Consider the following 10,370-nt stretch of genomic DNA (forward strand, 5'->3'; position numbering starts at 1 on the left):
ATAAGTTGTGTTTAAATAGCAGCCTTCCATCCAGCTACGACTTTCCCTGAGTAAGAAAATAAATCTTGAAGGCCGTCCTTTTGCAAACTGCACGCCCTGAAAGCAAATGTAGATCTCGGAGGCTAAATTGACTTGTTAGCCGCAGTACAGCGCTGCGGCAGTGTGAAGGTTAAGTATCAAGGGGCTTTAGTGAAGGTTAGGTTGCCTCGGTTGCCTCGATGTGCGCCCGCTCTCCGCGGGCGCACAAGAAAATGGCGGCCGCGCTAGCAGACAACGTGGTTGTCCTCACCCTAAACGGAGAGCGGGTGCGCGCGCATCTAGGCATCCTAGTGACGGTTATGCCCGGTAAAATTACTGGATGATATATTGAGCTGGGCCACGTTGCGTTTGTGTGAGCGGTGAGAGTACTCGTTGCAGTTACACGGTAATTGAATCATATTTTGGAAGTGCCTAAACAAACTGTGATCCGTATCGTGTGCATTAACCATCAGGAAACCTCTGGACTCGTGTAACGCCATTAGTTCGCCTTATGTTTCCTGTGATACGCCGGTGTCTTACGTGTACTACAGCGCCCGTCCGAGCTGCCTTTGTTCTCGCCTGTCCGCGTCCCCTCGTGAAATACCTGGTACTGTGGCTTCGAATTATAGTGCGTGGAAGAGTTTGTTGGAAGTTGTGCTTTTGTGCGGTGGTGTTCATCGGCAATTCGACAGTGTCCGCGCTGGAAAGAGCGTCGTCGCGTGGTGCCTGCGAGACGAAGGAGCGCTTGCTGTTCACATCTTGAAGGTAAGCAGGTCTGACGCTTGCGCGCATTCTCGCAGCTTATGGTTCATGTAGTAAACTTTGTGCAACGACAACAGAGCACTTTCGGAGAGTATGTTGCCCATGTTGTTGTGCCCATTTAGCAAACCGTTTCACGATGGGAGTTTCCGTGAAAATTATTTCTTACCGCTTGCTTTCTGCAGTGATGTGCTACCACCGCTGATTGTTGAGACTTAATAGGCAAATATTTACGTAAACGCTGAAAGTTCCTGTTTCCTCGGTAGTTTCCCGGCAAGAAATTCTTCCGTGGATATCATTTCTGCAAATTACGTGTGTAATGCATGTAGGTGTGTCGTGGGCATCGCGAGTTGGAACGCGACTGCGGTGTTTTGACAGTGGAGCAGATATTTGCATGTGTGAAGATTATTTTATTGATACAGTTCAGTTTGAAGCCCAGCTTCGCGAGAACGTGTCAGCATTGTTTCTCTTCTTCGCCGTGTTCGCGTATTTCTCTTCTTATTGCACGGCAAATATAGACCGATATCACAACAGCGAAATTCCTTTTTAATCGATGCATGTCAATAAGGCGCTCGTTTTCATTAATATTTTCATCTGAAGAACATGATGTCAGCTCCAGCGATTGTTGTCATAATATGTGGGTTGTAGCACTGCGTAAATAAGGGCTGCGATATTGTTGCGATGCTTTCCGCTCGATGTTTGCCTTTCTCGTAACCCACCGTCCACGGCTGGCTGTACTAGTCAATAACGATGGCGGAATGTCAGTCCGACCACTGAGGAAAAGGAGAAGCATCGGAAAAGGCATCGCTACAAAATCGCGGCCTAGGTTTTAGACCGCTCATAATCGATTCTTTTGATTCACTACGTATTTAGGTTTTGGTGATAATTTCCCAGGTAGTCTGGTGTTAGCTGCTGGTTTTATTCCCGCCTGAATTTTACAATATAACAATGTAAGCACATGAGATATAACTACGAGACATCTGTAAAACAGGCACATATTTATGTGTGAGTCTCTTTCTTTCAATGCCACATGACACTGTAAATCACACGTTTGAAGCTTCACATCACAATAAATTAAACCTTTCTTACTGTTGAAGGTTATGCGGATTCTGGAGTCAAGCCTACGACCTGTAGGAACCTGCTGCACTGCTACATATTGGATCGCACAACGATGCACTTGACCTGCATGCTTTTACAAGGTGCGTAAGAAACTGTCGCTGCACTTAGTTGTAGGATATGCTTGTGCAATATGGAATCATTTTTTGTGTGTGCCATTTCCAGGATTTCTAGTAGCAGATCACTTGCACAATATCTTTTATTTATCCGGGGAGCCCTCAATTGAAGCACTGTAACTAAATTTGGTCCTTCTGAGACAAATATAAACAAAGCTGGAGTGACTATGCAATATATTCTCTATACAGACTATATTATTTGAGCCAGGTTGCTTTTTTAGAAACATCATTGAGGAGCATGAGGGTGTCTATGAGCCACCCGAGAGAAACAGAAGGCTGTGGTTACCTGAATTATTATGTAGTCGCTACTCGCACTAGTACCTGCACACCTAAATTCTTCCCTTTTCTCGGTCATAAATATGCATTGCATACCATAGTTCATCTCCTAAAAATACCCCCATCAAGACAATAAAGTTTGCTGCTCTATTAGGTAGCTGCCAAATTCCTAGTCACAGTATGAGTGCTCAATTTTTCAAGCAAACAACAAGCCTAATTAACCTTTTAATGTGGCAAGTTCAATCTGTGTCCCAAGAGCTCGTCGGCTTCAGGGTGGAAGCCTGTCTCTTTTATATGTAACAGAAATTTCACTCGTTGATAATGTGGTATAGAATGCTGCTGAATCATAAAAGTCAGCCCAGTAAAGTAGTTGCAAGCCCACATGGTAGCACAGCTGAAAGTGGAGCATTCTCTGTTGCATTGCATTTTTTTCTCTGTTTCGCTGCACTTGTTCATTTGATAAGACAAAGCTGGTCCTATGCCATCATCTATCTCAAATGTGGAGAACCTTTTTTTACTTTCCCATCTTTATTACTTATCTGCCTAATACACAAGCTTCCAGGGACATGCAAACAATGCGGAGTACTGCCTAGAACTTATGCATTCATCTGTGGTTTGTGGTACCATACGCTCACCACCTTAGATTTTCGTTATGTTACATGGAGGCTTGCTTCACGCTCGAGCTACACTGCACTTGGTGCAATTTTGAAACAGCCACTTTTTGACATAGTGTAATTATTTGTTGCACTCTCACTGAATTTATATTTTCTACTATGAATAATGCGCTCGCGGTGATTGTACGAAAAGGTTTTAACCACCTAAAGACATGGTTTAGGCAGAAAGTCTCCTAAGTAATGCTGTCACACAAAAGTTGTATAACAATGCGCTACGTCGCAAGATCCATACATAACTAAATTTCTGGCTTTCAAGCCCTAGCTTTTCAACACAATTGTGTGTGCAACAAACATCTTGCTTTTTAACCACTATTCTTGTAGTGACAGACTTTTGTTTGTTTAAAATAAGCGCTCCAATCGGTCTTACTATGTCTGGTTAATTCCAATGGATTCTTGACTGTTGCTGTAATGGTGGCGGCTTCAAGGCCAACTAGATCTCCCAGCCTCAGTTGAAAGCATGGACACAGTGGTTGTTTCTTTTGATGATTGTTGTACGTGTGACTTGGCAGTTTGGGTTTCAACTTGTACTGGTTTTGATTGTGGTGGGTTAGAGATGAAATGAGAGCTCATGGCATGTTCTGCACTGCACAATGCGATGCTTTGGCTGGCATCCTGTATCTTAGTTTGTCTTGGACTGGTGTCTGATTTGTTGAGCTGTTGGCCGTATTCTTATGAATACAAAGCTGTATACTGGGCTAGGCAATCATGCCATTGTGCTTATTAGCAACACAAGATATACACAATAATATTGTCAGGCATGCTGAGGCATGTGGGCTGGCGCTATGTAGCACACTAGGGAAAGCACACCAATGATGGCATGGCATGGTAACGCTTTTAGCTTGCACCGCTGTGGTGTTATCAGATTAAGGTAGCAACAATGACATCTAGGCTTCCAGTTCCTGCACTTGCAATGCAGATACTAGAGTATGCTATTCGCTGGTACTGGAAGTTTGCAAAGCATTGATTACATACTAAGCTAGCCCGCCTCCCTTGCGTGCCAGCATCTCGCCCGCCTGTTAAACACCACCGCTGAATCTAGTAGCAGCATGCAGTTGCAGGATATCAACGCAACTGAAAACTCTTAAAGGATACAGCATTGATGGAAGGTATTGCTTAATACAAATGTCGATCGCCTCCGATATTTTGCTCTATGACGAGCACGTGATGAAGTATAATGCAGTTCGTCTTAGATTAAACACCAGTTAACTCATCATTTTTCTGTTCAGAAAGCATAAGATTGAAATAATGTATTCACATGAAGTTTATTGATAGTGTGTCCAATTTTGATAAAGCCTAAACAACTCGCCACGCGAATAACACCTTTTCATGCTTGTGAAGCAGATGCTGGTACCATTCAGTTTGCTGTAGGTACACATACACAGCATGTTTGCCCACCACCTTCTTTGGCATGCTGAAGTCAGTAAAGTGTTGTGCTAAACGTTCAGTAGAATGCACACCTGCAGCCTGTAACTGACAATAAAGATGGGTAAGAACTACAAAAACTGTGAAAATGTGAAAAATGCACAGGATATTGTAATGCCTTTCAATTTGGCATTAGAATGTGTGCGCAACTAACTTTTAACCACAGCACCTTATGGCATAGACAGTAGTGTTGCTCGATGGGAGGCCTGTGATATTAGCAAGCTTTCCTGGTAAATATTGGCAAGTTCTTGCTCACGGCATAGGGAGGACCTCAACTTTGGGAACCTCGATGCTTGAGGTAGCACACAAAGGTTTATTGGCCAGTTGCCTAGTCCTAAAGATCATGCAATACTTAGCAGCTGCTGCAATAATGTTTAAAATAATTTGTAAGCAGTTTCATACCTGAGTGGAATGGCAGATAACAGCGCTCAAACAACAATTAGTTAAAAGCTTGTTCGTTGCCCTGATCTTTATATGTGCTATTTCTGACTGCTGCAAGTTTCTTAGCTGTGTGCATACAGGCCAAGCTGTTCTTGCTTATATGAATATTTTTGAATAAGTGAAAAAGATTTCCTTCTGTGTTGTTTTTCAGGTGCCCTGTGAGCTCTCATCCAAGCACCGCATTGCAGAGGTCTGCTGTGAGCAGACGTGGCAAATTGAAGTAACATACAGATAGTCCAATAAAATACTCGTAATTTCAGACAAACCTTTACAAAGTACAGTGAAAACTTTCTTTTAAAAGTACAAACACCAATACAGCGTGATCTTTCCATCCAAATATTACATTTTATATTAGTAACAAAGACATAACTAGAACAGCAGCAGCACTGCGGTGAGGAACGTACAATGGTATTCCAAGTGTTATACTGAAATATTCTATGAAGTCTAATTAGTTTGTAATTTTAGAACGAGTTAGCATGAATTTCTGTGCCATAGCAGTGTTCTAATCTGTATGCTGCATCTTGTAGGGAACAGTAACTTTGCAATCTTCATCTATGCATGTCTACATAAAATACAGGATTTAATCACTGGGGCCACATAAAGGATGCATAAAGGTGGAACACACGAAGGAAACATAAAAGCAGTGGCCAAATTTCAACATGGAGGAAACATAAAGGACGGTAACATAAAGGATACACAAAGGAAAGACACATAAAGGAAACATAAAAGCAGTGGCCAAATTTCAACATGGAGGAAACATAAAGTACGGTAACATAAGGGATACATAAAGGGAGGACACATGAAGGAAACATAAAAGCAGTGGCCAAATTTCAACATGGAGGAAACATAAAGGACGTTTCCTCATGTGACCTCAAGGAAACATACAGTAAACATAAAGTGCATAACCATTTTCATAAGGGTAGTCTTGAAATCCTTGTTTGCACAGGTTTTCTCTAGAAGCCATCTACCAATAATTTCATCCTATATAAAGGTTTGCGTGATACAAAAAAAATGAAAAAGAAATGTATATATGCAGACCCAAAGCTCATATTGGAATCTAAGTGAAGCGAAGCTTTAGTAAAGTTGTTAATCAAATGCTTTACAGCAAACAGCTACGCGTAAAATTTGTTTATTTTCATCCTATGCAAGGAATAATCTCATGGAATGTTTTGGTCATCCACCACAAATATTTTGGTCATCCACCACAAAACTTGATGGGCATGTAAATGTTTACGTTTATGTATTGCATCGTTCACAAGGTATGTCGAAATGCAAACTCTAATTCAGGCGCACGCACAATGTGACCCGCACACGCAGCGATGTCACGAGTATGAAGGTGACTGTATGGTGATAACAGGTGTATGCAGATGAAAGTGCGATACGTATCGAGCAAGATGTAGTGACTCTGTACGTCTTGCGTAACAGTCGGAAGAGGCAAATTTCCAATAACACAAACCTAATGGCTAAAAAAAGTGAGAAAATATGTTAATCAAAGAATGCGTCAAATATAATTCACCATACCCTTAACACATCGGTGTCCTTTACAGATATGTGTGGGGCGACATGTAATGTTCAGGGTCTTTCTAGGAATCGTATAGTATGCCCATACTATAGAGGATTGGCTAAGAAGGGATATAGACACATACCAATCCTAGAAAATATTCAATAATCCCTTCAACATAACTAACCATTCCATCAACAGATCGGTGTGCTATAATGTGAGCCGGCATTATTTGTTCAGGCTTTATGTGGGAAGTTAATATAACAATTTATATAATTATTTTCTGCATATTTGGTCAGCATACAATAGTTTTATACTGAGCCACTTCGCTGGTAGTTGAGGATAACATTGGCATATATATACCCCCGAATACATCCGCCCAGATAGCGACCGACCAAACAGCATACAGCATCCATCAGCCATGCCAATCACGCGAAACTTGGGAACGTATGCAAAGAAAGCTTAGCTTTAAAATAAACGCTGTCTTTGCTGAATAAGTTGAACGATTCTATACACTCTTCTTCCCAACTATCCCCCACACACTAAAATAAAAAAGGAAAGATGACAGCTGATAAAAGCTCTTACGCACACTTGTTGGAATTAAAGGGCTCCGTAATCCGTTATCAATGTTATCGTGAAGTACGCGCCGTTACTGAGTATGTAGGTATATTTCCCGTGCTAATTGCTTAACGACAACGTCGATAATAACAGCGATAAACATTACTCCAGCAGCCATATAAGGCGCCCGTCGCGATTCGCACGACAGCGCGAAGTCGCGGCGTTATCGTATACCTTCTTAGAATTAATCACTTTCTCCTCATATGCGTTCATCGGCGATCCCATTGCGAGGCACCTCGAACTCGAGGAACGCCGTGCACATTTCTCAGTCGGGCCCTTTGTTTTCATTGCCGATTTCTGCATTCAGGGGCAGTCGCGGTTGCCATTTACTACATACCTCCTTCAATAGCTCTGATAAAAAATGCACAATGCGGGACGCGCTTCGCCTGGCGCTTGCCTATATACTCCGGTTCCTGGACGGCTTGTGTTTTCACGCTGCGAAACCGAACGCATTGCGCGACTGCATAGCATGGCGCTGCAGCCTCCTCGAATCGCACCCTCGCGTTGCTGCTGCAGGGCGGCCTCCTGCTTTTCTGCGCTCGCGTGTCACCCTCGAATGCATCAGGCGCGTCCGCCGGGCGTAATCTGTATTTATTGCCGACAGAATGTGTTTGCTAAACGTTCTCGCCGTGGCATACCGGCACCGAGGGAAGCGCGCGCGCGCGATCCATACTCGACACCAGCATGCTCGGCGCTGCCGCTATATAACGCGTTTACAACGATGAATGGAGCGTTCACAGAGAGAGCGGGGCCGTGTGTGGGAGCCGCATCGCGATTCGCGCTCGCCTTCGCGCGGCGTTCTAATGAGCGACCACAGATCACGGCGAGGCGAGGCGCGATCGCCCGCGGAGCGCAGCCGCGTTTTTATCTGCGGCGCGCCGCAGACCACCGAGCGGAAGGCGAAAATCCCGCGATTTATGGGCGCCAATTCATCGCGAAGCCACGCGGAGGCGCTGCGGTGCTCCGATTGGTGGCGCTGATAAGGCATTTGCGGAGAGAGGGAAAGAGGCGGCGGAACATGGCGCGCGTCTGAACGGACGGTTCGGCAGTCGGCCGCGCTACAATTTCACGAGTCCGGACCACATAGAGCCGGCTCTTGCAAACACTCGGAGAGCGTGCGCGAAAAGAAAGTTTAGTGAACCGCTCTTCGAGCGTTCGAGTCGGCGACTACCCGCACGCCGAAGAGCAGTCGACAGAGTTCAACATCCGGTCGTACATCATCTGTTTTCCATCTCGTCGAGGAGACGTAATCCCCCACAGGTGTATCTTAAAGCAAAAAGAGAAACGATGTGTAGGGGGAAGCCCGGAGAAAAATAAAGATGAACTTTAATCTCACCATTCAATTAGACGCCTAATCATTCATGTTTCTGTGGCATGATGAGGCGGGTGGCAAATAAACACCCTATAGCTAGGGCCCCTCTCCTTTCGATTATGCAGCAAAGGAAGCTACAATTAAAATAGGGCTCGATTCACTGGCGGCACTAATCCCCACACAGGTCTGTACTTTTACTTTACTCAGCAGGAAAACTTAGATCCGTTTAGAAGCTGGACGACAGAATAAAAAGCAATATATATATATATCTATATATATATATATATATATGAATGGTCTCTTGTAGGTTAGTTTGTTGTTTCCCTCTTCCCGTGTTTTTTTTCTGTATTTCTGTGTGTGTGTGTGTGTGTTTTCCCCTCATTGAGGCGTTGCCGCGGTAATCTGTCTAGAGGAGCCCGCCCAACGTGACCGGAGGCATTTATATGCTTTGACAGACAGAAAAGATCGGCTCTGGTGTACTGCTAGACTCCGTGCTGGGTTCCTCTAGCGACCGCCAGGCGGCGACACAGCCTTCGCGCAAATATGCCTAACAGCGCGCATCGGCTTCGTACATAGGTGCGAAAAGGGAGCGTGTGACAGACGGAGTGGATGTCGCCGCTTTGAAGTGGTGCGACTCGGAGCAAACACCAATGTTGATTTAAACAGTTCAACCCTTATGTTGCTTGAACTCCTATGGAACTTAATTTTAAGTGCATGGAAGAAAAGTGGTTCTTAATTTATTTGCAGGAGACAAAGGTATTCTTCAAAAGGCTGGCAAATGACCAAGACTTCCTGATCATCAGTCAGCCTCTAGAATCAGTACAGCGGCACATGTACGAGATTAGTTAGTCACATTCGACGCTGAAAGACATTTGCAGAAGAAAAATATGTTGGATCGCATATGTCAAGCATTACCAAATCATGACCGGGAACTTACCGCTATCGCTGAAAAGAAAAGTGTACAATCATTGCATTCTACCGGTACTAACATATGAGACAGAAATTTGCAGGCGAAGAAAGAAGCCTGAAAACACGTTAAGTACGAGCAAGTGATAGAACAAACACGTTAAGTTCGAGCAAGAAGTGATAGAACGAAAAATGTCTTGCGTTACCTTATAGACAGGAAGAGAGTGGAGTGGATCAGAGAGCAAATGGGAGTAGACAAAATTCTAGTTCATATTAAGAGGAAAGAACGGACCTACGTAGGCCATGTAATGCGTAGAACAGATTACCGGTGGTCCATTAGAGTTACGGAAATGCGTTCCAAAAGAAGGCAAGTGCAGTTGATGAAGGCAGAAAATCAAGTGGGATGATGAAATTAGCGCACTTGTGGCGCCCTCCATCTGTCCCTTTATTATTTTCTTTTTTTGCGCTTCACATGCAGTACGTCGTACCAACAAGGCCGAATTTCTGCCCTTCTCAACGAAATTTGCAGGCACAACCTGCAATCTGGTAACGTATTACAGAGTTAATCATGACAGGCCTTCGTCTTACAGTGAACATAGGGATGATGATGATGATGATGATGATGATGATGATGGTGATGTCCTGTTCTTGTATTTGGCCTATGTTGTCAGCTGATTGCGTAACATCATAGCGTTCGCATCACTCGATAAATCTCGTCCGTAAACAGTGTGCGCTACCTTTGGCAGGAGCGGAAAAAGACGTATGCGTTAAAAAGCCGAATTACACATTTGTATTTCTTGTTTTTGGCGTGGACACCACGCCGATGAGGTTACAGCGGCCGAGCTGACTCTTTGTGATGTACCAATCACAGCGAGTGTTACATTGGCGGTAATGAAGTTTAGTTTTCGTGTGCAGCTACGTCAGCACTGCTGCACATGACTGTCTTCTTTGTCCATTATTTTTCTCTGGCACCCCATGAGAGCTTTGTAAGATTTCATAAGGGCAGCAAATCTTAATGGCAGAACTATTATTGTATAATTACAATTTACTTCCTTATCTTTGTGACACATCAAATGGATAAAGTAGCCAACGTACATTGTACTTCAATCTCTCCATAATAACAGAGCTAGTTATAAAGAAACAGACAGAACATCAACCAGCTCATCAAACATTAAACGTTATTGCAATAATGATTTAATCTTATTAACAAC

General features: G+C 43.8%; 1 long non-coding RNA gene across 1 annotated transcript; it reads left to right on the forward strand.

Moving 5' to 3' along the window:
* The first annotated feature begins 341 nt into the window (after positions 1-341).
* LOC126542329 (uncharacterized) lies at positions 342-5,087 on the forward strand. Its single transcript, XR_007601788.3, has 3 exons — positions 342-783; positions 1,875-1,976; positions 4,974-5,087. It is a non-coding gene; the product is annotated as an uncharacterized lncRNA (long non-coding RNA).
* Positions 5,088-10,370: the final 5,283 nt, after the last annotated feature.

Source organism: Dermacentor andersoni, chromosome 2, assembly GCF_023375885.2.
Source record: "Dermacentor andersoni chromosome 2, qqDerAnde1_hic_scaffold, whole genome shotgun sequence".
In the NCBI taxonomy this organism is placed as follows: domain Eukaryota; kingdom Metazoa; phylum Arthropoda; class Arachnida; order Ixodida; family Ixodidae; genus Dermacentor; species Dermacentor andersoni.